The following is a 25,385-nucleotide window of genomic DNA, read 5'->3' as shown; positions in this document are numbered from 1 at the left end:
TAAATACGATGAAACCTTTTTAAAAATGGGCAAATTTTCGAGACCGAGAGCCTTCAATTCACTCGTCCACATATCGCTAAAATATCAACCTTCTTTGTATCTATCAGGGCTCGAACCTGAGACCTTCCGCGTGTAAAGCGGACGTGATAACCACTACACCATAGATACCCAAAACATTTCACTTTTCAAATTAAAAAAATTGCCAAAAACCTCCGAAAGTTTCGTTCTAACAACAAGTCAAAAAAGAACATTATGTATCTACCAGGGCTCGAACCTGGGACCATCCGCGTGTTAGGCGGACGTGATAACCACTACACCATAAATACCCGTCATAGCCATCGTAAATACGATGAAACCGTTTTAAAAATGGGCAAATTTTCGAGACCGAGAGCCTCCAATTCACTCGTCCACATATCGCTAAAATATCAACCTTCTATGTATCTATCAGGGCTCAACCTGAGACCTTCCGCGTGTAAAGCGGACGTGATAACCACTACACCATAGATACGCTAGCGACTGCATCATGAACTGACGAAAATGGTCTTGGAGATAGGGTTGCATTTTGACCAAGGCCTGAACCAGTGGATTTCTTTAAAACGGATATTTTTGGTATTTAGAAGAAACCGTTTCATTGCCACCAAAATATTTTCTGCAATCTTTAAAAACTGAAGCCGGTCATGCCTCCCCGGCGGGGAATTTAACTCAGGTCTTCCGTAAAACAGGCGGTGATACTCAGCACTATACTACCAAGGACTCAAAATATGTCACTTTTCAATTTAAAAAATTGCCAAAAACCTCCGAAAGTTTCGTTCTAACAACAAGTCAAAAAAGAACATTATGTATCTACCAGGGCTCGAACCTGGGACCTTCCGCGTGTTAGGCGGACGTGATAACCACTACACGATAGATACCCGTCATAGCCATCGTAAATACGATGAAACTGTTTTAAAAATGGGCAAATTTTCGAGACCGAGAGCCTCCAATTCACTCGTCCACATATCGCTAAAATATCAACCTTCTTTGTATCTATCAATGCTCGAACCTGAGACCTTCCGCGTGTAAAGAGGACGTGATAACCACTACACCATAGATACGCTAGCGACTGGAACATGAACTGACGAAAATTGTCTTGGAGATAGGGTTGCATTTTGACCAAGGCCTGAACCAGTGGATTTCTTTAAAACGGATATTTTTGGTATTAAGAAGAAACCGTTTCATTGCCACCAAAATATTTTCTGCAATCTTTAAAAACTGAAGCCGGTCATGCCTCCCCGGCGGGTAATTTAACTCAGGTCTTCCGTAAAACAGGCGGTGATACTCAGCACTATACTACCAAGGACCCAAAATATGTCACTTTTCAATTTAAAAAAATTGCCAAAAACCTCCGAAAGTTTCGTTCTAACAACAAGTCAAAAAAGAACATTATGTATCTACCAGGGCTCGAACCTGGGACCTTCCGCGTGTTAGGCGGACGTGATAACCACTACACCATAGATACCCAAAACATTTCACTTTTCAATTTAAAAAAATTGCCAAAAACCTCCGAAAGTTTCGTTCTAACAACAAGTCAAAAAAGAACATTATGTATCTACCAGGGCTCAAACCAGGGACCTTCCGCGTGTTAGGCGGACGTGATAACCACTACACCATAGATACCCAAAACATTTCACTTTTCAATTTAAAAAAATTGCCAAAAACCTCCGAAAGTTTCGTTCTAACAACAAGTCAAAAAAGAGCATTAGGTATCTACCAGGGCTCGAACCTGGGACCTTCCGCGTGTTAGGCGGACGTGATAACCACTACACCATAGATACCCGTCATAGCCATCGTAAATACGATGAAACTGTTTTAAAAATGGATAAATTTTCGAGACCGAGAGCCTCCAATTCACTCGTCCACATATCGCTAAAATATCAACCTTCTTTGTATCTATCAGGGCTCGAACCTGAGACCTTCCGCGTGTAAAGCGGACGTGATAACCACTACACCATAGATACGCTAGCGACTGTAACATGAACTGACGAAAATCGTCTGGGTGATAGGGTTGCATTTTGACCAAGGCCTGAACCAGTGGATTTCTTTAAAACGGATATTTTTCGTATTAAGAAGAAACCGTTTCATTGCCACCAAAATATTTTCTGCAATCTTTAAAAACTGAAGCCGGTCATGCCTCCCCGGCGGGGAATTTAACTCAGGTCTTCCGTAAAACAGGCGGTGATACTCAGCACTATACTACCAAGGACCCAAAATATGTCACTTTTCAATTTGAAAAAATTGCCAAAAACCTCCGAAAGTTTCATTCTAACAACAAGTCAAAAAAGAACATTATGTATCTACCAGGGCTCGAACCTGGGACCTTCCGCGTGTTAGGCGGACGTGATAACCACTACACCATAGATACCCAAAACATTTCGCTTTTCAATTTAAAAAAATTGCCAAAAACCTCCGAAAGTTTCGTTCTAACAACAAGTCAAAAAAGAACATTATGTATCTACCAGGGCTCGAACCTGAGACCTTCCGCGTGTAAAGCGGACGTGATAACCACTACACCATAGATACCCAAAACATTTCACTTTTCAAATTAAAAAAATTGCCAAAAACCTCCGAAAGTTTCGTTCTAACAACAAGTCAAAAAAGAACACTATGTATCTACCAGGGCTCGAACCTGGGACCATCCGCGTGTTAGGCGGACGTGATAACCACTACACCATTAATACCCGTCATAGCCATCGTAAATACGATGAAACCGTTTTAAAAATGGGCAAATTTTCGAGACCGAGAGCCTCCAATTCACTCGTCCACATATCGCTAAAATATCAACCTTCTATGTATCTATCAGGGCTCAACCTGAGACCTTCCGCGTGTAAAGCGGACGTGATAACCACTACACCATAGATACGCTAGCGACTGCATCATGAACTGACGAAAATGGTCTTGGAGATAGGGTTGCATTTTGACCAAGGCCTGAACCAGTGGATTTCTTTAAAACGGATATTTTTGGTATTTAGAAGAAACCGTTTCATTGCCACTAAAATATTTTCTGCAATCTTTAAAAACTGAAGCCGGTCATGCCTCCCCGGCGGGGAATTTAACTCAGGTCTTCCGTAAAACAGGCGGTGATACTCAGCACTATACTACCAAGGACTCAAAATATGTCACTTTTCAATTTAAAAAATTGCCAAAAACCTCCGAAAGTTTCGTTCTAACAACAAGTCAAAAAAGAACATTATGTATCTACCAGGGCTCGAACCTGGGACCTTCCGCGTGTTAGGCGGACGTGATAACCACTACACGATAGATACCCGTCATAGCCATCGTAAATACGATGAAACTGTTTTAAAAATGGGCAAATTTTCGAGACCGAGAGCCTCCAATTCACTCGTCCACATATCGCTAAAATATCAACCTTCTTTGTATCTATCAATGCTCGAACCTGAGACCTTCCGCGTGTAAAGAGGACGTGATAACCACTACACCATAGATACGCTAGCGACTGGAACATGAACTGACGAAAATTGTCTTGGAGATAGGGTTGCATTTTGACCAAGGCCTGAACCAGTGGATTTCTTTAAAACGGATATTTTTGGTATTAAGAAGAAACCGTTTCATTGCCACCAAAATATTTTCTGCAATCTTTAAAAACTGAAGCCGGTCATGCCTCCCCGGCGGGGAATTTAACTCAGGTCTTCCGTAAAACAGGCGGTGATACTCAGCACTATACTACCAAGGACCCAAAATATGTCACTTTTCAATTTAAAAAAATTGCCAAAAACCTCCGAAAGTTTCGTTCTAACAACAAGTCAAAAAAGAACATTATGTATCTACCAGGGCTCGAACCTGGGACCTTCCGCGTGTTAGGCGGACGTGATAACCACTACACCATAGATACCCAAAACATTTCGCTTTTCAATTTAAAAAAATTGCCAAAAACCTCCGAAAGTTTCGTTCTAACAACAAGTCAAAAAAGGACATTATGTATCTACCAGGGCTCGAACCTGGGACCTTCCACGTGTTAGGCGGACGTGATAACCACTACACCATAGATACCCAAAACAGTTCATTTTTCAAATTAAAAAAATTGCCAAAAACCTCCGAAAGTTTCGTTCTAACAACAAGTCAAAAAAGAACATTATGTATCTACCAGTTCTCGAACCTGGGACCTTCCGCGTGTTAGGCGGACGTGATAACCACTACACCATAGATACCCGTCATAGCCATCGTAAATACGATGAAACTGTTTGAAAAATGGGCAAATTTTCGAGACCGAGAGCCTCCAATTCACTCGTCCACATATCGCTAAAATATCAACCTTCTTTGTATCTATCAGGGCTCGAACCTGGGACCTTCCACGTGTTAGGCGGACGTGATAACCACTACACCATAGATACCCAAAACATTTCACTTTTCAATTTAAAAAAATTGCCAAAAACCTCCGAAAGTTTCGTTCTAACAACAAGTCAAAAAAGAACATTATGTATCTACCAGGGCTCAAACCAGGGACCTTCCGCGTGTTAGGCGGACGTAATAACCACTACACCATAGATACCCAAAACATTTCGCTTTTCAATTTAAAAAAATTGCCAAAAACCTCCGAAAGTTTCGTTCTAACAACAAGTCAAAAAAGGACATTATGTGTCTACCAGGGCTCGAACCTGGGACCTTCCACGTGTTAGGCGGACGTGATAACCACTACACCATAGATACCCAAAACATTTCACTTTTCAAATTAAAAAAATTGCCAAAAACCTCCGAAAGTTTCGTTCTAACAACAAGTCAAAAAAGAACATTATGTATCTACCAGTTCTCGAACCTGGGACCTTCCGCGTGTTAGGCGGACGTGATAACCACTACGCCATAGATACCCGTCATAGCCATCGTAAATACGATGAAACTGTTTTAAAAATGGGCAAATTTTCGAGACCGAGAGCCTCCAATTCACTCGTCCACATATCGCTAAAATATCAACCTTCTTTGTATCTATCAGGGCTCGAACCTGGGACCTTCCACGTGTTAGGCGGACGTGATAACCACTACACCATAGATACCCAAAACATTTCACTTTTCAATTTAAAAAAATTGCCAAAAACCTCCGAAAGTTTCGTTCTAACAACAAGTCAAGAAAGAACATTATGTATCTACCAGGGCTCGAACCTGGGACCTTCCGCGTGTTAGGCGGACGTGATAACCACTACACCATAGATACCCAAAACATTTCGCTTTTCAATTTAAAAAAATTGCCAAAAACCTCCGAAAGTTTCGTTCTAACAACAAGTCAAAAAAGAACATTATGTATCTACCAGGGCTCGAACCTGGGACCTTCCGCGTGTTAGTCGGACGTGATAACCACTACACCATAGATACCCGTCATAGCCATCGTAAATACGATGAAACCGTTTTAAAAATGGGCAAATTTTCGAGACCGAGAGCCTCCAATTCACTCGTCCACATATCGCTAAAATATCAACCTTCTTTGTATCTATCAATGCTCGAACCTGAGACCTTCCGCGTGTAAAGAGGACGTGATAACCACTACACCATAGATACGCTAGCGACTGCAACATGAACTGACGAAAATTGTCTTGGAGATAGGGTTGCATTTTGACCAAGGCCTGAACCAGTGGATTTCTTTAAAACGGATATTTTTGGTATTAAGAAGAAACCGTTTCATTGCCACCAAAATATTTTCTGCAATCTTTAAAAACTGAAGCCGGTCATGCCTCCCCGGCGGGGAATTTAACTCAGGTCTTCCGTAAAACAGGCGGTGATACTCAGCACTATACTACCAAGGACCCAAAATATGTCACTTTTCAATTTAAAAAAATTGCCAAAAACCTCCGAAAGTTTCGTTCTAACAACAATTCAAAAAAGAACATTATGTATCTGACAGGGCTCGAACCTGGGACCTTCCGCGTGTTAGGCGGACGTGATAACCACTACACCATAGATACCCAAAACATTTCGCTTTTCAATTTAAAAAAATTGCCAAAAACCTCCGAAAGTTTCGTTCTAACAACAAGTCAAAAAAGGACATTATGTATCTACCAGGGCTCGAACCTGGGACCTTCCACGTGTTAGGCGGACGTGATAACCACTACACCATAGATACCCAAAACATTTCACTTTTCAAATTAAAAAAATTGCCAAAAACCTCCGAAAGTTTCGTTCTAACAACAAGTCAAAAAAGAACATTATGTATCTACCAGTTCTCGAACCTGGGACCTTCCGCGTGTTAGGCGGACGTGATAACCACTACACCATAGATACCCGTCATAGCCATCGTAAATACGATGAAACTGTTTTAAAAATGGATAAATTTTCGAGACCGAGAGCCTCCAATTCACTCGTCCACATATCGCTAAAATATCAACCTTCTTTGTATCTATCAGGGCTCGAACCTGAGACCTTCCGCGTGTAAAGCGGACGTGATAACCACTACACCATAGATACGCTAGCGACTGTAACATGAACTGACGAAAATCGTCTGGGTGATAGGGTTGCATTTTGACCAAGGCCTGAACCAGTGGATTTCTTTAAAACGGATATTTTTCGTATTAAGAAGAAACCGTTTCATTGCCACCAAAATATTTTCTGCAATCTTTAAAAACTGAAGCCGGTCATGCCTCCCCGGCGGGGAATTTAACTCAGGTCTTCCGTAAAACAGGCGGTGATACTCAGCACTATACTACCAAGGACCCAAAATATGTCACTTTTCAATTTGAAAAAATTGCCAAAAACCTCCGAAAGTTTCGTTCTAACAACAAGTCAAAAAAGAACATTATGTATCTACCAGGGCTCGAACCTGGGACCTTCCGCGTGTTAGGCGGACGTGATAACCACTACACCATAGATACCCGTCATAGCCAACGTAAATACGATGAAACCGTTTTAAAAATGGGCAAATTTTCGAGACCGAGAGCCTTCAATTCACTCGTCCACATATCGCTAAAATATCAACCTTCTTTGTATCTATCAGGGCTCGAACCTGAGACCTTCCGCGTGTAAAGCGGACGTGATAACCACTACACCATAGATACGCTAGCGACTGTTACATGAACTGACGAAAATCGTCTGGGTGATAGGGTTGCATTTTGACCAAGGCCTGAACCAGTGGATTTCTTTAAAACGGATATTTTTGGTATTAAGAAGAAACCGTTTCATTGCCACCAAAATATTTTCTGCAATCTTTAAAAACTGAAGCCGGTCATGCCTCCCCGGCGGGGAATTTAACTCAGGTCTTCCGTAAAACAGGCGGTGATACTCAGCACTATACTACCAAGGACCCAAAATATGTCACTTTTCAATTTAAAAAAATTGCCAAAAACCTCCGAAAGTTTCGTTCTAACAACAAGTCAAAAAAGAACATTATGTATCTACCAGGGCTCGAACCTGGGACCTTCCGCGTGTTGGGCGGACGTGATAACCACTACACCATAGATACCCGTCATAGCCATCGTAAATACGATGAAACCGTTTTAAAAATGGGCAAATTTTCGAGACCGAGAGCCTCCATTTCACTCGTCCACATATCGCTAAAATATCAACCTTCTTTGTATCTATCAGGGCTCGAACCTGAGACCTTCCGCGTGTAAAGAGGACGTGATAACCACTACACCATAGATACGCTAGCGACTGCATCATGAACTGACGAAAATGGTCTTGGAGATAGGGTTGCATTTTGACCAAGGCCTGAACCAGTGGATTTCTTTAAAACGGATATTTTTGGTATTAAGAAGAAACCGTTTCATTGCCACCAAAATATTTTCTGCAATCTTTAAAAACTGAAGCCGGTCATGCCTCCCCGGCGGGGAATTTAACTCAGGTCTTCCGTAAAAAAAGGCGGTGATACTCAGCACTATACTACCAAGGACCCAAAATATGTCACTTTTCAATTTGAAAAAATTGCCAAAAACCTCCGAAAGTTTCGTTCTAACAACAAGTCAAAAAAGAACATTATGTATCTACCAGGGCTCGAACCAGGGACCTTCCGCGTGTTAGGCGGACGTGATAACCACTACACCATAGATACCCAAAACATTTCATTTTTCAATTTAAAAAAATTGCCAAAAACCTCCGAAAGTTTCGTTCTAACAACAAGTCAAAAAAGAACATTATGTATCTACCAGGGCTCGAACCAGGGACCTTCCGCGTGTTAGGCGGACGTGATAACCACTACACCATAGATACGCTAGCGACTGTAACTTGAACTGACGAAAATGGTCTTGGAGATAGGGTTGCATTTTGACCAAGGCCTGAACCAGTGGATATCTTTAAAACGGATATTTTTGGTATTAAGAAGAAACCGTTTCATTGCCACCAAAATATTTTCTGCAATCTTTAAAAACTGAAGCCAGTCATGCCTCCCCGGCGGGGAATTTAACTCAGGTCTTCCGTAAAACAGGCGGTGATACTCAGCACTATACTACCAAGGACTCAAAATATGTCACTTTTCAATTTAAAAAAATTGCCAAAAACCTCCGAAAGTTTCGTTCTAACAACAAGTCAAAAAAGAACATTATGTATCTACCAGGGCTCGAACCTGGGACCTTCCACGTGTTAGGCGGACGTGATAACCACTACACCATAGATACCCAAAACATTTCACTTTTCAAATTAAAAAAATTGCCAAAAACCTCCGAAAGATTCGTTCTAACAACAAGTCAAAAAAGAACATTATGTATCTACCAGTTCTCGAACCTGGGACCTTCCGCGTGTTAGGCGGACGTGATAACCACTACACCATAGATACCCAGAACATTTCGCTTTTCAATTTAAAAAAATTGCCAAAAACCTCCGAAAGTTTCGTTCTAACAACAAGTCAAAAAAGGACATTATGTATCTACCAGGGCTCGAACCTGGGACCTTCCACGTGTTAGGCGGACGTGATAACCACTACACCATAGATACCCAAAACATTTCACTTTTCAAATTAAAAAAATTGCCAAAAACCTCCGAAAGATTCGTTCTAACAACAAGTCAAAAAAGAACATTATGTATCTACCAGTTCTCGAACCTGGGACCTTCCGCGTGTTAGGCGGACGTGATAACCACTACACCATAGATACCCGTCATAGCCATCGTAAATACGATGAAACTGTTTTAAAAATGGGCAAATTTTCGAGACCGAGAGCCTCCAATTCACTCGTCCACATATCGCTAAAATATCAACCTTCTTTGTATCTATCAGGGCTCGGACCTGGGACCTTCCACGTGTTAGGCGGACGTGATAACCACTACACCATAGACACCCAAAACATTTCACTTTTCAATTTAAAAAAATTGCAAAAAACCTCCGAAAGTTTCGTTCTAACAACAAGTCAAAAAAGAACATTATGTATCTACCAGGGCTCGAACCAGGGACCTTCCGCGTGTTAGGCGGACGTGATAACCACTACACCATAGATACCCAAAACATTTCCCTTTTCAATTTAAAAAAATTGCCAAAAACCTCCGAAAGTTTCGTTCTAACAACAAGTCAAAAAAGAGCATTAGGTATCTACCAGGGCTCGAACCTGGGACCTTCCGCGTGTTAGGCGGACGTGATAACCACTACACCATAGATACCCGTCATAGCCATCGTAAATACGATGAAACTGTTTTAAAAATGGATAAATTTTCGAGACCGAGAGCCTCCAATTCACTCGTCCACATATCGCTAAAATATCAACCTTCTTTGTATCTATCAGGGCTCGAACCTGAGACCTTCCGCGTGTAAAGCGGACGTGATAACCACTACACCATAGATACGCTAGCGACTGTAACATGAACTGACGAAAATCGTCTGGGTGATAGGGTTGCATTTTGACCAAGGCCTGAACCAGTGGATTTCTTTAAAACGGATATTTTTGGTATTAAGAAGAAACCGTTTCATTGCCACCAAAATATTTTCTGCAATCTTTAAAAACTGAAGCCGGTCATGCCTCCCCGGCGGGGAATTTAACTCAGGTCTTCCGTAAAACAGGCGGTGATACTCAGCACTATACTACCAAGGACCCAAAATATGTCACTTTTCAATTTGAAAAAATTGCCAAAAACCTCCGAAAGTTTCGTTCTAACAACAAGTCAAAAAAGAACATTATGTATCTACCAGGGCTCGAACCTGGGACCTTCCACGTGTTAGGCGGACGTGATAACCACTACACCATAGATACCCAAAACATTTCACTTTTCAATTTAAAAAAATTGCCAAAAACCTCCGAAAGTTTCGTTCTAACAACAAGTCAAAAAAGAACATTATGTATCTACCAGGGCTCGAACCAGGGACCTTCCGCGTGTTAGGCGGACGTGATAACCACTACACCATAGATACCCAAAACATTTCACTTTTCAATTTAAAAAAATTGCCAAAAACCTCCGAAAGTCTCGTTCTAACAACAAGTCAAAAAAGAGCATTAGGTATCTACCAGGGCTCGAACCTGGGACCTTCCGCGTGTTAGGCGGACGTGATAACCACTACACCATAGATACCCGTCATAGCCATCGTAAATACGATGAAACTGTTTTAAAAATGGATAAATTTTCGAGACCGAGAGCCTCCAATTCACTCGTCCACATATCGCTAAAATATCAACCTTCTTTGTATCTATCAGGGCTCGAACCTGAGACCTTCCGCGTGTAAAGCGGACGTGATAACCACTACACCATAGATACGCTAGCGATTGTAACATGAACTGACGAAAATCGTCTGGGTGATAGGGTTGCATTTTGACCAAGGCCTGAACCAGTGGATTTCTTTAAAACGGATATTTTTGGTATTAAGAAGAAACCGTTTCATTGCCACCAAAATATTTTCTGCAATCTTTAAAAACTGAAGCCGGTCATGCCTCCCCGGCGGGGAATTTAACTCGGGTCTTCCGTAAAACAGGCGGTGATACTCAGCACTATACTACCAAGGACCCAAAATATGTCAATTTTCAATTTGAAAAAATTGCCAAAAACCTCCGAAAGTTTCGTTCTAACAACAAGTCAAAAAAGAACATTATGTATCTACCAGGGCTCGAACCTGGGACCTTCCGCGTGTTAGGCGGACGTGATAACCACTACACCATAGATACCCAAAAATTTTACTTTTCAATTTAAAAAAATTGCCAAAAACCTCCGAAAGTTTCGTTCTAACAACAAGTCAAAAAAGAACATTATGTATCTACCAGGGCTCGAACCTGGGACCTTCCGCGTGTTAGGCGGACGTGATAACCACTACACCATAGATACCCGTCATAGCCATCGTAAATACGATGAAACCGTTTTAAAAATGGGCAAATTTTCGAGACCGAGAGCCTTCAATTCACTCGTCCACATATCGCTAAAATATCAACCTTCTTTGTATCTATCAGGGCTCGAACCTGAGACCTTCCGCGTGTAAAGCGGACGTGATAACCACTACACCATAGATACGCTAGCGACTGCAACATGAACTGACGAAAATCGTCTTGGAGATAGGGTTGCATTTTGACCAAGGCCTGAACCAGTGGATTTCTTTAAAATGGATATTTTTGGTATTAAGAAGAAACCGTTTCATTGCCACCAAAATATTTTCTGCAATCTTTAAAAACTGAAGCCGGTCATGCCTCCCCGGCGGGGAATTTAACTCATGTCTTCCCTAAAACAGGCGGTGATACTCAGCACTATACTACCAAGGACCCAAAATATGTCACTTTTCAATTTAAAAAAATTGCCAAAAACCTCCTAAAGTTTCGTTCTAACAACAAGTCAAAAAAGAACATTATGTATCTACCAGGGCTCGAACCTGGGACCTTCCGCGTGTTAGGCGGACGTGATAACCACTACACCATAGATACCCAAAACATTTCACTTTTCAAATTAAAAAAATTGCCAAAAACCTCCGAAAGTTTCGTTCTAACAACAAGTCAAAAAAGAACATTATGTATCTACCAGGGCTCGAACCTGGGACCTTCCGCGTGTTAGGCGGACGTGATAACCACTACACCATAGATACCCGTCATAGCCATCGTAAATACGATGAAACTGTTTTAAAAATGGGCAAATTTTCGAGACCGAGAGCCTCCAATTCACTCGTCCACATATCGCTAAAATATCAACCTTCTTTGTATCTATCAGGGCTCGAACCTGGGACCTTCCACGTGTTAGGCGGACGTGATAACCACTACACCATAGATACCCAAAACATTTCACTTTTCAATTTAAAAAAATTGCCAAAAACCTCCGAAAGTTTCGTTCTAACAACAAGTCAAAAAAGAACATTATGTATCTACCAAGGCTCGAACCAGGGACCTTCCGCGTGTTAGGCGGACGTGATAACCACTACACCATAGATACCCTTCATAGCCATCGTAAATACGATGAAACCGTTTTAAAAATGGGCAAATTTTCGAGACCGAGAGCCTTCAATTCACTCGTCCACATATCGCTAAAATATCAACCTTCTTTGTATCTATCAGGGCTCGAACCTGAGACCTTCCGCGTGTAAAGCGGACGTGATAACCACTACACCATAGATACGCTAGCGACTGCAACATGAACTGACGAAAATCGTCTTGGAGATAGGGTTGCATTTTGACCAAGGCCTGAACCAGTGGATTTCTTTAAAACGGATATTTTTGGTATTAAGAAGAAACCGTTTCATTGCCACCAAAATATTTTCTGCAATCTTTAAAAACTGAAGCCGGTCATGCCTCCCCGGCGGGGAATTTAACTCAGGTCTTCCGTAAAAAAAGGCGGTGATACTCAGCACTATACTACCAAGGACCCAAAATATGTCACTTTTCAATTTGAAAAAATTGCCAAAAACCTCCGAAAGTTTCGTTCTAACAACAAGTCAAAAAAGAACATTATGTATCTACCAGGGCTCGAACCAGGGACCTTCCGCGTGTTAGGCGGACGTGATAACCACTACACCATAGATACCCAAAACATTTCATTTTTCAATTTAAAAAAATTGCCAAAAACCTCCGAAAGTTTCGTTCTAACAACAAGTCAAAAAAGAACATTATGTATCTACCAGGGCTCGAACCAGGGACCTTCCGCGTGTTAGGCGGACGTGATAACCACTACACCATAGATACGCTAGCGACTGTAACTTGAACTGACGAAAATGGTCTTGGAGATAGGGTTGCATTTTGACCAAGGCCTGAACCAGTGGATATCTTTAAAACGGATATTTTTGGTATTAAGAAGAAACCGTTTCATTGCCACCAAAATATTTTCTGCAATCTTTAAAAACTGAAGCCAGTCATGCCTCCCCGGCGGGGAATTTAACTCAGGTCTTCCGTAAAACAGGCGGTGATACTCAGCACTATACTACCAAGGACTCAAAATATGTCACTTTTCAATTTAAAAAAATTGCCAAAAACCTCCGAAAGTTTCGTTCTAACAACAAGTCAAAAAAGAACATTATGTATCTACCAGGGCTCGAACCTGGGACCTTCCACGTGTTAGGCGGACGTGATAACCACTACACCATAGATACCCAAAACATTTCACTTTTCAAATTAAAAAAATTGCCAAAAACCTCCGAAAGATTCGTTCTAACAACAAGTCAAAAAAGAACATTATGTATCTACCAGTTCTCGAACCTGGGACCTTCCGCGTGTTAGGCGGACGTGATAACCACTACACCATAGATACCCAGAACATTTCGCTTTTCAATTTAAAAAAATTGCCAAAAACCTCCGAAAGTTTCGTTCTAACAACAAGTCAAAAAAGGACATTATGTATCTACCAGGGCTCGAACCTGGGACCTTCCACGTGTTAGGCGGACGTGATAACCACTACACCATAGATACCCAAAACATTTCACTTTTCAAATTAAAAAAATTGCCAAAAACCTCCGAAAGATTCGTTCTAACAACAAGTCAAAAAAGAACATTATGTATCTACCAGTTCTCGAACCTGGGACCTTCCGCGTGTTAGGCGGACGTGATAACCACTACACCATAGATACCCGTCATAGCCATCGTAAATACGATGAAACTGTTTTAAAAATGGGCAAATTTTCGAGACCGAGAGCCTCCAATTCACTCGTCCACATATCGCTAAAATATCAACCTTCTTTGTATCTATCAGGGCTCGGACCTGGGACCTTCCACGTGTTAGGCGGACGTGATAACCACTACACCATAGACACCCAAAACATTTCACTTTTCAATTTAAAAAAATTGCAAAAAACCTCCGAAAGTTTCGTTCTAACAACAAGTCAAAAAAGAACATTATGTATCTACCAGGGCTCGAACCAGGGACCTTCCGCGTGTTAGGCGGACGTGATAACCACTACACCATAGATACCCAAAACATTTCCCTTTTCAATTTAAAAAAATTGCCAAAAACCTCCGAAAGTTTCGTTCTAACAACAAGTCAAAAAAGAGCATTAGGTATCTACCAGGGCTCGAACCTGGGACCTTCCGCGTGTTAGGCGGACGTGATAACCACTACACCATAGATACCCGTCATAGCCATCGTAAATACGATGAAACTGTTTTAAAAATGGATAAATTTTCGAGACCGAGAGCCTCCAATTCACTCGTCCACATATCGCTAAAATATCAACCTTCTTTGTATCTATCAGGGCTCGAACCTGAGACCTTCCGCGTGTAAAGCGGACGTGATAACCACTACACCATAGATACGCTAGCGACTGTAACATGAACTGACGAAAATCGTCTGGGTGATAGGGTTGCATTTTGACCAAGGCCTGAACCAGTGGATTTCTTTAAAACGGATATTTTTGGTATTAAGAAGAAACCGTTTCATTGCCACCAAAATATTTTCTGCAATCTTTAAAAACTGAAGCCGGTCATGCCTCCCCGGCGGGGAATTTAACTCAGGTCTTCCGTAAAACAGGCGGTGATACTCAGCACTATACTACCAAGGACCCAAAATATGTCACTTTTCAATTTGAAAAAATTGCCAAAAACCTCCGAAAGTTTCGTTCTAACAACAAGTCAAAAAAGAACATTATGTATCTACCAGGGCTCGAACCTGGGACCTTCCACGTGTTAGGCGGACGTGATAACCACTACACCATAGATACCCAAAACATTTCACTTTTCAATTTAAAAAAATTGCCAAAAACCTCCGAAAGTTTCGTTCTAACAACAAGTCAAAAAAGAACATTATGTATCTACCAGGGCTCGAACCAGGGACCTTCCGCGTGTTAGGCGGACGTGATAACCACTACACCATAGATACCCAAAACATTTCACTTTTCAATTTAAAAAAATTGCCAAAAACCTCCGAAAGTCTCGTTCTAACAACAAGTCAAAAAAGAGCATTAGGTATCTACCAGGGCTCGAACCTGGGACCTTCCGCGTGTTAGGCGGACGTGATAACCACTACACCATAGATACCCGTCATAGCCATCGTAAATACGATGAAACTGTTTTAAAAATGGATAAATTTTCGAGACCGAGAGCCTCCAATTCACTCGTCCACATATCGCTAAAATATCAACCTTCTTTGTATCTATCAGGGCTCGAACCTGAGACCTTCCGCGTGTAAAGCGGACGTGATAACCACTACACCATAGATACGCTAGCGATTGTAACATGAACTGACGAAAATCGTCTGGGTGATAGGGTTGCATTTTGACCAAGGCCTGAACCAGTGGATTTCTTTAAAACGGATATTTTTGGTATTAAGAAGAAACCGTTTCATTGCCACCAAAATATTTTCTGCAATCTTTAAAAACTGAAGCCGGTCATGCCTCCCCGGCGGGGAATTTAACTCGGGTCTTCCGTAAAACAGGCGGTGATACTCAGCACTATACTACCAAGGACCCAAAATATGTCAATTTTCAATTTGAAAAAATTGCCAAAAACCTCCGAAAGTTTCGTTCTAACAACAAGTCAAAAAAGAACATTATGTATCTACCAGGGCTCGAACCTGGGACCTTCCGCGTGTTAGGCGGACGTGATAACCACTACACCATAGATACCCAAAACATTTTACTTTTCAATTTAAAAAAATTGCCAAAAACCTCCGAAAGTTTCGTTCTAACAACAAGTCAAAAAAGAACATTATGTATCTACCAGGGCTCGAACCTGGGACCTTCCGCGTGTTAGGCGGACGTGATAACCACTACACCATAGATACCCGTCATAGCCATCGTAAATACGATGAAACCGTTTTAAAAATGGGCAAATTTTCGAGACCGAGAGCCTTCAATTCACTCGTCCACATATCGCTAAAATATCAACCTTCTTTGTATCTATCAGGGCTCGAACCTGAGACCTTCCGCGTGTAAAGCGGACGTGATAACCACTACACCATAGATACGCTAGCGACTGCAACATGAACTGACGAAAATCGTCTTGGAGATAGGGTTGCATTTTGACCAAGGCCTGAACCAGTGGATTTCTTTAAAATGGATATTTTTGGTATTAAGAAGAAACCGTTTCATTGCCACCAAAATATTTTCTGCAATCTTTAAAAACTGAAGCCGGTCATGCCTCCCCGGCGGGGAATTTAACTCATGTCTTCCCTAAAACAGGCGGTGATACTCAGCACTATACTACCAAGGACCCAAAATATGTCACTTTTCAATTTAAAAAAATTGCCAAAAACCTCCTAAAGTTTCGTTCTAACAACAAGTCAAAAAAGAACATTATGTATCTACCAGGGCTCGAACCTGGGACCTTCCGCGTGTTAGGCGGACGTGATAACCACTACACCATAGATACCCAAAACATTTCACTTTTCAAATTAAAAAAATTGCCAAAAACCTCCGAAAGTTTCGTTCTAACAACAAGTCAAAAAAGAACATTATGTATCTACCAGGGCTCGAACCTGGGACCTTCCGCGTGTTAGGCGGACGTGATAACCACTACACCATAGATACCCGTCATAGCCATCGTAAATACGATGAAACTGTTTTAAAAATGGGCAAATTTTCGAGACCGAGAGCCTCCAATTCACTCGTCCACATATCGCTAAAATATCAACCTTCTTTGTATCTATCAGGGCTCGAACCTGGGACCTTCCACGTGTTAGGCGGACGTGATAACCACTACACCATAGATACCCAAAACATTTCACTTTTCAATTTAAAAAAATTGCCAAAAACCTCCGAAAGTTTCGTTCTAACAACAAGTCAAAAAAGAACATTATGTATCTACCAAGGCTCGAACCAGGGACCTTCCGCGTGTTAGGCGGACGTGATAACCACTACACCATAGATACCCTTCATAGCCATCGTAAATACGATGAAACCGTTTTAAAAATGGGCAAATTTTCGAGACCGAGAGCCTTCAATTCACTCGTCCACATATCGCTAAAATATCAACCTTCTTTGTATCTATCAGGGCTCGAACCTGAGACCTTCCGCGTGTAAAGCGGACGTGATAACCACTACACCATAGATACGCTAGCGACTGCAACATGAACTGACGAAAATCGTCTTGGAGATAGGGTTGCATTTTGACCAAGGCCTGAACCAGTGGATTTCTTTAAAATGGATATTTTTGGTATTAAGAAGAAACCGTTTCATTGCCACCAAAATATTTTCTGCAATCTTTAAAAACTGAAGCCGGTCATGCCTCCCCGGCGGGGAATTTAACTCAGGTCTTCCCTAAAACAGGCGGTGATACTCAGCACTATACTACCAAGGACCCAAAATATGTCACTTTTCAATTTAAAAAAATTGCCAAAAACCTCCTAAAGTTTCGTTCTAACAACAAGTCAAAAAAGAACATTATGTATCTACCAGGGCTCGAACCTGGGACCTTCCGCGTGTTAGGCGGACGTGATAACCACTACACCATAGATACCCAAAACATTTCGCTTTTCAATTTAAAACAATTGCCAAAAACCTCCGAAAGTTTCGTTCTAACAACAAGTCAAAAAAGGACATTATGTATCTACCAGGGCTCGAACCTGGGACCTTCCACGTGTTAGGCGGACGTGATAACCACTACACCATAGATACCCAAAACATTTCACTTTTCAAATTAAAAAAATTGCCAAAAACCTCCGAAAGTTTCGTTCTAACAACAAGTCAAAAAAGAACATTATGTATCTACCAGGGCTCGAACCTGGGACCTTCCGCGTGTTAGGCGGACGTGATAACCACTACACCATAGATACCCGTCATAGCCATCGTAAATACGATGAAACTGTTTTAAAAATGGGCAAATTTTCGAGACCGAGAGCCTCCAATTCACTCGTCCACATATCGCTAAAATATCAACCTTCTTTGTATCTATCAGGGCTCGAACCTGGGACCTTCCACGTGTTAGGCGGACGTGATAACCACTACACCATAGATACCCAAAACATTTCACTTTTAAATTTAAAAAAATTGCCAAAAACCTCCGAAAGTTTCGTTCTAACAACAAGTCAAAAAAGAACATTATGTATCTACCAGGGCTCGAACCTGGGACCTTCCGCGTGTTAGGCGGACGTGATAACCACTACACCATAGATACCCGAAACATTTCGCTTTTCAATTTAAAAAAATTGCCAAAAACCTCCGAAAGTTTCGTTCTAACAACAAGTCAAAAAAGAACATTATGTATCTACCAGGGCTCGAACCTGGGACCTTCCGCGTGTTGGGCGGACGTGATAACCACTACACCATAGATACCCGTCATAGCCATCGTAAATACGATGAAACTGTTTTAAAAATGGGCAAATTTTCGAGACCGAGAGCCTCCAATTCACTCGTCCACATATCGCTAAAATATCAACCTTCTTTGTATCTATCAGGGCTCGAACCTGAGACCTTCCGCGTGTAAAGCGGACGTGATAACCACTACACCATAGATACGCTAGCGACTGCAACATGAACTGACGAAAATCGTCTGGGTGATAGGGTTGCATTTTGACCAAGGCCTGAACCAGTGGATTTCTTTAAAACGGATATTTTTGGTATTAAGAAGAAACCGTTTCATTGCCACCAAAATATTTTCTGCAATCTTTAAAAACTGAAGCCGGTCATGCCTCCCCGGCGGGGAATTTAACTCAGGTCTTCCGTAAAACAGGCGGTGATACTCAGCACTATACTACCAAGGACCCAAAATATGTCACTTTTAAATTTAAAAAAATTGCCAAAAACCTCCGAAAGTTTCGTTCTAACAACAAGTCAAAAAAGAACATTATGTATCTACCAGGGCTCGAACCTGGGACCTTCCGCGTGTTAGGCGGACGTGATAACCACTACACCATAGATACCCGAAACATTTCGCTTTTCAATTTAAAAAAATTGCCAAAAACCTCCGAAAGTTTCGTTCTAACAACAAGTCAAAAAAGAACATTATGTATCTACCAGGGCTCGAACCTGGGACCTTCCGCGTGTTAGGCGGACGTGATAACCACTACACCATAGATACCCGTCATAGCCATCGTAAATACGATGAAACTGTTTTAAAAATGGGCAAATTTTCGAGACCGAGAGCCTCCAATTCACTCGTCCACATATCGCTAAAATATCAACCTTCTTTGTATCTATCAGGGCTCGAACCTGAGACCTTCCGCGTGTAAAGCGGACGTGATAACCACTACACCATAGATACGCTAGCGACTGCAACATGAACTGACGAAAATCGTCTTGGAGATAGGGTTGCATTTTGACCAAGGCCTGAACCAGTGGATTTCTTTAAAACGGATATTTTTGGTATTAAGAAGAAACCGTTTCATTGCCACCAAAATATTTTCTGCAATCTTTAAAAACTGAAGCCGGTCATGCCTCCCCGGCGGGGAATTTAACTCAGGTCTTCCCTAAAACAGGCGGTGATACTCAGCACTATACTACCAAGGACCCAAAATATGTCACTTTTCAATTTAAAAAAATTGCCAAAAACCTCCGAAAGTTTCGTTCTAACAACAAGTCAAAAAAGAACATTATGTATCTACCAGGGCTCGAACCTGGGACCTACAGCGTGTTAGGCGGACGTGATGACCACTACACCATAGATACCCGTCATAGCCATCGTAAATACGATGAAACCGTTTTAAAAATGGGCAAATTTTCGAGACCGAGAGCCTTCAATTCACTCGTCCACATATCGCTACAATATCAACCTTCTTTGTATCTATTAGGGCTCGAACCTGAGACCTTCCGCGTGTAAAGCGGACGTGATAACCACTACACCATAGATACGCTAGCGACTGCAACATGAACTGACGAAAATCGTCTTGGAGATAGGGTTGCATTTTGACCAAGGCCTGAACCAGTGGATTTCTTTAAAACGGATATTTTTGGTATTAAGAAGAAACCGTTTCATTGCCACCAAAATATTTTCTGCAATCTTTAAAAACTGAAGCCGGTCATGCCTCCCCGGCGGGGAATTTAACTCAGGTCTTCCCTAAAACAGGCGGTGATACTCAGCACTATACTACCAAGGACCCAAAATATGTCACTTTTCAATTTAAAAAAATTGCCAAAAACCTCCGAAAGTTTCGTTCTAACAACAAGTCAAAAAATAACATTATGTATCTACCAGGGCTCGAACCTGGGACCTTCCGCGTGTTAGGCGGACGTGATAACCACTACACCATAGATACCCAAAACATTTCGCTTTTCAATTTAAAAAAATTGCCAAAAACCTCCGAAAGTTTCGTTCTAACAACAAGTCAAAAAAGAACATTATGTATCTACCAGGGCTCGAACCTGGGACCTTCCGCGTGTTAGGCGGACGTGATAACCACTACACCATAGATACCCGTCATAGCCATCGTAAATACGATGAAACTGTTTTAAAAATGGGCAAATTTTCGAGACCGAGAGCCTCCAATTCACTCGTCCACATATCGCTAAAATATCAACCTTCTTTGTATCTATTAGGGCTCGAACCTGAGACCTTCCGCGTGTAAAGCGGACGTGATAACCACTACACCATAGATACGCTAGCTACTGCAACATGAACTGACGAAAATCGTCTTGGAGATAGGGTTGCATTTTGACCAAGGCCTGAACCAGTGGATTTCTTTAAAACGGATATTTTTGGTATTAAGAAGAAACCGTTTCATTGCCACCAAAATCTTTTCTGCAATCTTTAAAAACTGAAGCCGGTCATGCCTCCCCGGCGGGGAATTTAACTCAGGTCTTCCCTAAAACAGGCGGTGATACTCAGCACTATACTACCAAGGACCCAAAATATGTCACTTTTCAATTTAAAAAAATTGCCAAAAACCTCCGAAAGTTTCGTTCTAACAACAAGTCAAAAAAGAACATTATGTATCTACCAGGGCTCGAACCTGGGACCTACCGCGTGTTAGGCGGACGTGATAACCACTACACCATAGATACCCGTCATAGCCATCGTAAATACGATGAAACTGTTTTAAAAATGGGCAAATTTTCGAGACCGAGAGCCTCCAATTCACTCGTCCACATATCGCTAAAATATCAACCTTCTTTGTATCTATCAGGGCTCGAACCTGAGACCTTCCGCGTGTAAAGCGGACATGATAACCACTACACCATAGATACGCTAGCGACTGCAACATGAACTGACGAAAATCGTCTTGGAGATAGGGTTGCATTTTGACCAAGGCCTGAACCAGTGGATTTCTTTAAAACGGATATTTTTGGTATTAAGAAGAAACCGTTTCATTGCCACCAAAATATTTTCTGCAATCTTTAAAAACTGAAGCCGGTCATGCCTCCCCGGCGGGGAATTTAACTCAGGTCTTCCCTAAAACAGGCGGTGATACTCAGCACTATACTACCAAGGACCCAAAATATGTCACTTTTCAATTTAAAAAAATTGCCAAAAACCTCCGAAAGTTTCGTTCTAACAACAAGTCAAAAAAGAACATTATGTATCTACCAGGGCTCGAACCTGGGACCTATCGCGTGTTAGGCGGACGTGATAACCACTACACCATAGATACCCGTCATAGCCATCGTAAATACGATGAAACCGTTTTAAAAATGGGCAAATTTTCGAGACCGAGAGCCTCCAATTCACTCGTCCACATATCGCTAAAATATCAACCTTCTTTGTATCTATCAGGGCTCGAACCTGAGACCTTCCGCGTGTAAAGCGGACGTGATAACCACTACACCATAGATACGCTAGCGACTGCAACATGAACTGACGAAAATCGTCTGGGTGATAGGGTTGCATTTTGACCAAGGCCTGAACCAGTGGATTTCTTTAAAACGGATATTTTTGGTATTAAGAAGAAACCGTTTCATTGCCACCAAAATATTTTCTGCAATCTTTAAAAACTGAAGCCGGTCATGCCTCCCCGGCGGGGAATTTAACTTAGGTCTTCCGTAAAACAGGCGGTGATACTCAGCACTATACTACCAAGGACCCAAAATATGTCACTTTTCAATTTAAAAAAATTGCCAAAAACCTCCGAAAGTTTCGTTCTAACAACAAGTCAAAAAAGAACATTATGTATCTACCAGGGCTCGAACCTGGGACCTTCCGCGTGTTAGGCGGACGTGATAACCACTACACCATAGATACCCGAAACATTTCGCTTTTCAATTTAAAAAAATTGCCAAAAACCTCCGAAAGTTTCGTTCTAACAACAAGTCAAAAAAGAGCATTATGTATCTACCAGGGCTCGAACCTGGGACCTTCCGCGTGTTAGGCGGACGTTATATCCACTACACCATAGATACCCAAAACATTTCACTTTTCAATTTAAAAAAATTGCCAAAAACCTCCGAAAGTTTCGTTCTAACAACAAGTCAAAAAAGAGCATTATGTATCTACCAGGGCTCGAACCTGGGACCTTCCGCGTGTTAGGCGGACGTGATAACCACTACACCATAGATACCCGTCATAGCCATGGTAAATACGATGAAACTGTTTTAAAAATGGGCAAATTTTCGAGACCGAGAGCCTCCAATTCACTCGTCCACATATCGCTAAAATATCAACCTTCTTTGTATCTATCAGGGCTCGAACCTGAGACCTTCCGCGTGTAAAGCGGACGTGATAACCACTTCACCATAGATACGCTAGCGACTGTAACATGAACTGACGAAAATCGTCTGGGTGATAGGGTTGCATTTTGACCAAGGCCTGAACCAGTGGATTTCTTTAAAACGGATATTTTTGGTATTAAGAAGAAACCGTTTCATTGCCACCAAAATATTTTCTGCAATCTTTAAAAACTGAAGCCGGTCATGCCTCCCCGGCGGGGAATTTAACTCAGGTCTTCCCTAAAACAGGCGGTGATACTCAGCACTATACTACCAAGGACCCAAAATATGTCACTTTTCAATTTAAAAAAATTGCCAAAAACCTCCGAAAGTTTCGTTCTAACAACAAGTCAAAAAAGAACATTATGTATCTACCAGGGCTCGAACCTGGGACCTATCGCGTGTTAGGCGGACGTGATAACCACTACACCATAGATACCCGTCATAGCCATCGTAAATACGATGAAACCGTTTTAAAAATGGGCAAATTTTCGAGACCGAGAGCCTCCAATTCACTCGTCCACATATCGCTAAAATATCAACCTTCTTTGTATCTATCAGGGCTCGAACCTGAGACCTTCCGCGTGTAAAGCGGACGTGATAACCACTACACCATAGATACGCTAGCGACTGCAACATGAACTGACGAAAATCGTCTGGGTGATAGGGTTGCATTTTGACCAAGGCCTGAACCAGTGGATTTCTTTAAAACGGATATTTTTGGTATTAAGAAGAAACCGTTTCATTGCCACCAAAATATTTTCTGCAATCTTTAAAAACTGAAGCCGGTCATGCCTCCCCGGCGGGGAATTTAACTTAGGTCTTCCGTAAAACAGGCGGTGATACTCAGCACTATACTACCAAGGACCCAAAATATGTCACTTTTCAATTTAAAAAAATTGCCAAAAACCTCCGAAAGTTTCGTTCTAACAACAAGTCAAAAAAGAACATTATGTATCTACCAGGGCTCGAACCTGGGACCTTCCGCGTGTTAGGCGGACGTGATAACCACTACACCATAGATACCCGAAACATTTCGCTTTTCAATTTAAAAAAATTGCCAAAAACCTCCGAAAGTTTCGTTCTAACAACAAGTCAAAAAAGAGCATTATGTATCTACCAGGGCTCGAACCTGGGACCTTCCGCGTGTTAGGCGGACGTTATATCCACTACACCATAGATACCCAAAACATTTCACTTTTCAATTTAAAAAAATTGCCAAAAACCTCCGAAAGTTTCGTTCTAACAACAAGTCAAAAAAGAGCATTATGTATCTACCAGGGCTCGAACCTGGGACCTTCCGCGTGTTAGGCGGACGTGATAACCACTACACCATAGATACCCGTCATAGCCATGGTAAATACGATGAAACTGTTTTAAAAATGGGCAAATTTTCGAGACCGAGAGCCTCCAATTCACTCGTCCACATATCGCTAAAATATCAACCTTCTTTGTATCTATCAGGGCTCGAACCTGAGACCTTCCGCGTGTAAAGCGGACGTGATAACCACTTCACCATAGATACGCTAGCGACTGTAACATGAACTGACGAAAATCGTCTGGGTGATAGGGTTGCATTTTGACCAAGGCCTGAACCAGTGGATTTCTTTAAAACGGATATTTTTGGTATTAAGAAGAAACCGTTTCATTGCCACCAAAATATTTTCTGCAATCTTTAAAAACTGAAGCCGGTCATGCCTCCCCGGCGGGGAATTTAACTCAGGTCTTCCCTAAAACAGGCGGTGATACTCAGCACTATACTACCAAGGACCCAAAATATGTCACTTTTCAATTTAAAAAAATTGCCAAAAACCTCCGAAAGTTTCGTTCTAACAACAAGTCAAAAAAGAACATTATGTATCTACCAGGGCTCGAACCTGGGACCTATCGCGTGTTAGGCGGACGTGATAACCACTACACCATAGATACCCGTCATAGCCATCGTAAATACGATGAAACCGTTTTAAAAATGGGCAAATTTTCGAGACCGAGAGCCTCCAATTCACTCGTCCACATATCGCTAAAATATCAACCTTCTTTGTATCTATCAGGGCTCGAACCTGAGACCTTCCGCGTGTAAAGCGGACGTGATAACCACTACACCATAGATACGCTAGCGACTGCAACATGAACTGACGAAAATCGTCTGGGTGATAGGGTTGCATTTTGACCAAGGCCTGAACCAGTGGATTTCTTTAAAACGGATATTTTTGGTATTAAGAAGAAACCGTTTCATTGCCACCAAAATATTTTCTGCAATCTTTAAAAACTGAAGCCGGTCATGCCTCCCCGGCGGGGAATTTAACTTAGGTCTTCCGTAAAACAGGCGGTGATACTCAGCACTATACTACCAAGGACCCAAAATATGTCACTTTTCAATTTAAAAAAATTGCCAAAAACCGCCGAAAGTTTCGTTCTAACAACAAGTCAAAAAAGAACATTATGTATCTACCAGGGCTCGAACCTGGGACCTTCCGCGTGTTAGGCGGACGTGATAACCACTACACCATAGATACCCGAAACATTTCGC

At 41.8% G+C, this 25,385-nt stretch overlaps 48 non-coding genes across 48 annotated transcripts; all 48 read right to left on the bottom strand.

Annotated features, from left to right (window-relative positions):
* Positions 1–95: 95 nt before the first annotated feature.
* On the bottom strand, positions 96–168 carry TRNAV-UAC (transfer RNA valine (anticodon UAC)). Its single transcript has one exon. It is a non-coding gene; the product is annotated as a tRNA-Val (tRNA).
* A 1,257-nt stretch (positions 169–1,425) lies between these two features.
* TRNAV-AAC (transfer RNA valine (anticodon AAC)) lies at positions 1,426–1,498 on the bottom strand. The gene has a single exon. It is a non-coding gene; the product is annotated as a tRNA-Val (tRNA).
* A 426-nt stretch (positions 1,499–1,924) lies between these two features.
* TRNAV-UAC (transfer RNA valine (anticodon UAC)) lies at positions 1,925–1,997 on the bottom strand. The gene has a single exon. It is a non-coding gene; the product is annotated as a tRNA-Val (tRNA).
* A 331-nt stretch (positions 1,998–2,328) lies between these two features.
* TRNAV-AAC (transfer RNA valine (anticodon AAC)) lies at positions 2,329–2,401 on the bottom strand. Its single transcript has one exon. It is a non-coding gene; the product is annotated as a tRNA-Val (tRNA).
* Positions 2,402–2,486: 85 nt separating this feature from the next.
* On the bottom strand, positions 2,487–2,559 carry TRNAV-UAC (transfer RNA valine (anticodon UAC)). Its single transcript has one exon. It is a non-coding gene; the product is annotated as a tRNA-Val (tRNA).
* Positions 2,560–3,816: 1,257 nt separating this feature from the next.
* Positions 3,817–3,889, bottom strand: TRNAV-AAC (transfer RNA valine (anticodon AAC)). Its single transcript has one exon. It is a non-coding gene; the product is annotated as a tRNA-Val (tRNA).
* Positions 3,890–5,130: 1,241 nt separating this feature from the next.
* On the bottom strand, positions 5,131–5,203 carry TRNAV-AAC (transfer RNA valine (anticodon AAC)). Its single transcript has one exon. It is a non-coding gene; the product is annotated as a tRNA-Val (tRNA).
* Positions 5,204–6,374: 1,171 nt separating this feature from the next.
* Positions 6,375–6,447, bottom strand: TRNAV-UAC (transfer RNA valine (anticodon UAC)). The gene has a single exon. It is a non-coding gene; the product is annotated as a tRNA-Val (tRNA).
* A 331-nt stretch (positions 6,448–6,778) lies between these two features.
* On the bottom strand, positions 6,779–6,851 carry TRNAV-AAC (transfer RNA valine (anticodon AAC)). Its single transcript has one exon. It is a non-coding gene; the product is annotated as a tRNA-Val (tRNA).
* Positions 6,852–6,961: 110 nt separating this feature from the next.
* Positions 6,962–7,034, bottom strand: TRNAV-UAC (transfer RNA valine (anticodon UAC)). Its single transcript has one exon. It is a non-coding gene; the product is annotated as a tRNA-Val (tRNA).
* Positions 7,035–9,671: 2,637 nt separating this feature from the next.
* On the bottom strand, positions 9,672–9,744 carry TRNAV-UAC (transfer RNA valine (anticodon UAC)). The gene has a single exon. It is a non-coding gene; the product is annotated as a tRNA-Val (tRNA).
* An 830-nt stretch (positions 9,745–10,574) lies between these two features.
* On the bottom strand, positions 10,575–10,647 carry TRNAV-UAC (transfer RNA valine (anticodon UAC)). Its single transcript has one exon. It is a non-coding gene; the product is annotated as a tRNA-Val (tRNA).
* Positions 10,648–10,978: 331 nt separating this feature from the next.
* Positions 10,979–11,051, bottom strand: TRNAV-AAC (transfer RNA valine (anticodon AAC)). Its single transcript has one exon. It is a non-coding gene; the product is annotated as a tRNA-Val (tRNA).
* Positions 11,052–11,135: 84 nt separating this feature from the next.
* On the bottom strand, positions 11,136–11,208 carry TRNAV-AAC (transfer RNA valine (anticodon AAC)). The gene has a single exon. It is a non-coding gene; the product is annotated as a tRNA-Val (tRNA).
* Positions 11,209–11,318: 110 nt separating this feature from the next.
* Positions 11,319–11,391, bottom strand: TRNAV-UAC (transfer RNA valine (anticodon UAC)). Its single transcript has one exon. It is a non-coding gene; the product is annotated as a tRNA-Val (tRNA).
* A 331-nt stretch (positions 11,392–11,722) lies between these two features.
* TRNAV-AAC (transfer RNA valine (anticodon AAC)) lies at positions 11,723–11,795 on the bottom strand. Its single transcript has one exon. It is a non-coding gene; the product is annotated as a tRNA-Val (tRNA).
* Positions 11,796–11,880: 85 nt separating this feature from the next.
* On the bottom strand, positions 11,881–11,953 carry TRNAV-AAC (transfer RNA valine (anticodon AAC)). The gene has a single exon. It is a non-coding gene; the product is annotated as a tRNA-Val (tRNA).
* A 451-nt stretch (positions 11,954–12,404) lies between these two features.
* TRNAV-UAC (transfer RNA valine (anticodon UAC)) lies at positions 12,405–12,477 on the bottom strand. The gene has a single exon. It is a non-coding gene; the product is annotated as a tRNA-Val (tRNA).
* Positions 12,478–14,527: 2,050 nt separating this feature from the next.
* On the bottom strand, positions 14,528–14,600 carry TRNAV-UAC (transfer RNA valine (anticodon UAC)). The gene has a single exon. It is a non-coding gene; the product is annotated as a tRNA-Val (tRNA).
* Positions 14,601–15,430: 830 nt separating this feature from the next.
* TRNAV-UAC (transfer RNA valine (anticodon UAC)) lies at positions 15,431–15,503 on the bottom strand. Its single transcript has one exon. It is a non-coding gene; the product is annotated as a tRNA-Val (tRNA).
* Positions 15,504–15,834: 331 nt separating this feature from the next.
* Positions 15,835–15,907, bottom strand: TRNAV-AAC (transfer RNA valine (anticodon AAC)). The gene has a single exon. It is a non-coding gene; the product is annotated as a tRNA-Val (tRNA).
* Positions 15,908–15,992: 85 nt separating this feature from the next.
* TRNAV-AAC (transfer RNA valine (anticodon AAC)) lies at positions 15,993–16,065 on the bottom strand. Its single transcript has one exon. It is a non-coding gene; the product is annotated as a tRNA-Val (tRNA).
* A 110-nt stretch (positions 16,066–16,175) lies between these two features.
* TRNAV-UAC (transfer RNA valine (anticodon UAC)) lies at positions 16,176–16,248 on the bottom strand. Its single transcript has one exon. It is a non-coding gene; the product is annotated as a tRNA-Val (tRNA).
* A 331-nt stretch (positions 16,249–16,579) lies between these two features.
* TRNAV-AAC (transfer RNA valine (anticodon AAC)) lies at positions 16,580–16,652 on the bottom strand. The gene has a single exon. It is a non-coding gene; the product is annotated as a tRNA-Val (tRNA).
* Positions 16,653–16,737: 85 nt separating this feature from the next.
* TRNAV-AAC (transfer RNA valine (anticodon AAC)) lies at positions 16,738–16,810 on the bottom strand. Its single transcript has one exon. It is a non-coding gene; the product is annotated as a tRNA-Val (tRNA).
* A 451-nt stretch (positions 16,811–17,261) lies between these two features.
* Positions 17,262–17,334, bottom strand: TRNAV-UAC (transfer RNA valine (anticodon UAC)). Its single transcript has one exon. It is a non-coding gene; the product is annotated as a tRNA-Val (tRNA).
* Positions 17,335–17,665: 331 nt separating this feature from the next.
* Positions 17,666–17,738, bottom strand: TRNAV-AAC (transfer RNA valine (anticodon AAC)). Its single transcript has one exon. It is a non-coding gene; the product is annotated as a tRNA-Val (tRNA).
* Positions 17,739–17,981: 243 nt separating this feature from the next.
* TRNAV-AAC (transfer RNA valine (anticodon AAC)) lies at positions 17,982–18,054 on the bottom strand. Its single transcript has one exon. It is a non-coding gene; the product is annotated as a tRNA-Val (tRNA).
* Positions 18,055–18,322: 268 nt separating this feature from the next.
* Positions 18,323–18,395, bottom strand: TRNAV-AAC (transfer RNA valine (anticodon AAC)). Its single transcript has one exon. It is a non-coding gene; the product is annotated as a tRNA-Val (tRNA).
* A 268-nt stretch (positions 18,396–18,663) lies between these two features.
* TRNAV-UAC (transfer RNA valine (anticodon UAC)) lies at positions 18,664–18,736 on the bottom strand. Its single transcript has one exon. It is a non-coding gene; the product is annotated as a tRNA-Val (tRNA).
* Positions 18,737–19,067: 331 nt separating this feature from the next.
* TRNAV-AAC (transfer RNA valine (anticodon AAC)) lies at positions 19,068–19,140 on the bottom strand. The gene has a single exon. It is a non-coding gene; the product is annotated as a tRNA-Val (tRNA).
* An 85-nt stretch (positions 19,141–19,225) lies between these two features.
* Positions 19,226–19,298, bottom strand: TRNAV-AAC (transfer RNA valine (anticodon AAC)). Its single transcript has one exon. It is a non-coding gene; the product is annotated as a tRNA-Val (tRNA).
* Positions 19,299–19,408: 110 nt separating this feature from the next.
* Positions 19,409–19,481, bottom strand: TRNAV-UAC (transfer RNA valine (anticodon UAC)). The gene has a single exon. It is a non-coding gene; the product is annotated as a tRNA-Val (tRNA).
* Positions 19,482–19,995: 514 nt separating this feature from the next.
* TRNAV-UAC (transfer RNA valine (anticodon UAC)) lies at positions 19,996–20,068 on the bottom strand. The gene has a single exon. It is a non-coding gene; the product is annotated as a tRNA-Val (tRNA).
* Positions 20,069–20,399: 331 nt separating this feature from the next.
* Positions 20,400–20,472, bottom strand: TRNAV-AAC (transfer RNA valine (anticodon AAC)). The gene has a single exon. It is a non-coding gene; the product is annotated as a tRNA-Val (tRNA).
* Positions 20,473–20,557: 85 nt separating this feature from the next.
* TRNAV-AAC (transfer RNA valine (anticodon AAC)) lies at positions 20,558–20,630 on the bottom strand. The gene has a single exon. It is a non-coding gene; the product is annotated as a tRNA-Val (tRNA).
* A 110-nt stretch (positions 20,631–20,740) lies between these two features.
* TRNAV-UAC (transfer RNA valine (anticodon UAC)) lies at positions 20,741–20,813 on the bottom strand. The gene has a single exon. It is a non-coding gene; the product is annotated as a tRNA-Val (tRNA).
* A 514-nt stretch (positions 20,814–21,327) lies between these two features.
* On the bottom strand, positions 21,328–21,400 carry TRNAV-UAC (transfer RNA valine (anticodon UAC)). Its single transcript has one exon. It is a non-coding gene; the product is annotated as a tRNA-Val (tRNA).
* A 514-nt stretch (positions 21,401–21,914) lies between these two features.
* TRNAV-UAC (transfer RNA valine (anticodon UAC)) lies at positions 21,915–21,987 on the bottom strand. The gene has a single exon. It is a non-coding gene; the product is annotated as a tRNA-Val (tRNA).
* A 331-nt stretch (positions 21,988–22,318) lies between these two features.
* On the bottom strand, positions 22,319–22,391 carry TRNAV-AAC (transfer RNA valine (anticodon AAC)). Its single transcript has one exon. It is a non-coding gene; the product is annotated as a tRNA-Val (tRNA).
* A 243-nt stretch (positions 22,392–22,634) lies between these two features.
* TRNAV-AAC (transfer RNA valine (anticodon AAC)) lies at positions 22,635–22,707 on the bottom strand. Its single transcript has one exon. It is a non-coding gene; the product is annotated as a tRNA-Val (tRNA).
* A 110-nt stretch (positions 22,708–22,817) lies between these two features.
* Positions 22,818–22,890, bottom strand: TRNAV-UAC (transfer RNA valine (anticodon UAC)). The gene has a single exon. It is a non-coding gene; the product is annotated as a tRNA-Val (tRNA).
* Positions 22,891–23,404: 514 nt separating this feature from the next.
* On the bottom strand, positions 23,405–23,477 carry TRNAV-UAC (transfer RNA valine (anticodon UAC)). The gene has a single exon. It is a non-coding gene; the product is annotated as a tRNA-Val (tRNA).
* Positions 23,478–23,808: 331 nt separating this feature from the next.
* Positions 23,809–23,881, bottom strand: TRNAV-AAC (transfer RNA valine (anticodon AAC)). Its single transcript has one exon. It is a non-coding gene; the product is annotated as a tRNA-Val (tRNA).
* Positions 23,882–24,124: 243 nt separating this feature from the next.
* TRNAV-AAC (transfer RNA valine (anticodon AAC)) lies at positions 24,125–24,197 on the bottom strand. The gene has a single exon. It is a non-coding gene; the product is annotated as a tRNA-Val (tRNA).
* Positions 24,198–24,307: 110 nt separating this feature from the next.
* On the bottom strand, positions 24,308–24,380 carry TRNAV-UAC (transfer RNA valine (anticodon UAC)). Its single transcript has one exon. It is a non-coding gene; the product is annotated as a tRNA-Val (tRNA).
* A 514-nt stretch (positions 24,381–24,894) lies between these two features.
* TRNAV-UAC (transfer RNA valine (anticodon UAC)) lies at positions 24,895–24,967 on the bottom strand. Its single transcript has one exon. It is a non-coding gene; the product is annotated as a tRNA-Val (tRNA).
* A 331-nt stretch (positions 24,968–25,298) lies between these two features.
* On the bottom strand, positions 25,299–25,371 carry TRNAV-AAC (transfer RNA valine (anticodon AAC)). Its single transcript has one exon. It is a non-coding gene; the product is annotated as a tRNA-Val (tRNA).
* Positions 25,372–25,385: the final 14 nt, after the last annotated feature.

The sequence above is a fragment of the Leiobunum rupestre genome, chromosome 3 (assembly GCF_980474605.1).
Source record: "Leiobunum rupestre chromosome 3, qqLeiRupe1.1.hap1, whole genome shotgun sequence".
Taxonomy (NCBI): Eukaryota; Metazoa; Arthropoda; class Arachnida; order Opiliones; family Sclerosomatidae; genus Leiobunum; species Leiobunum rupestre.
This window is presented reverse-complemented; position numbering and strand designations above follow the sequence as displayed.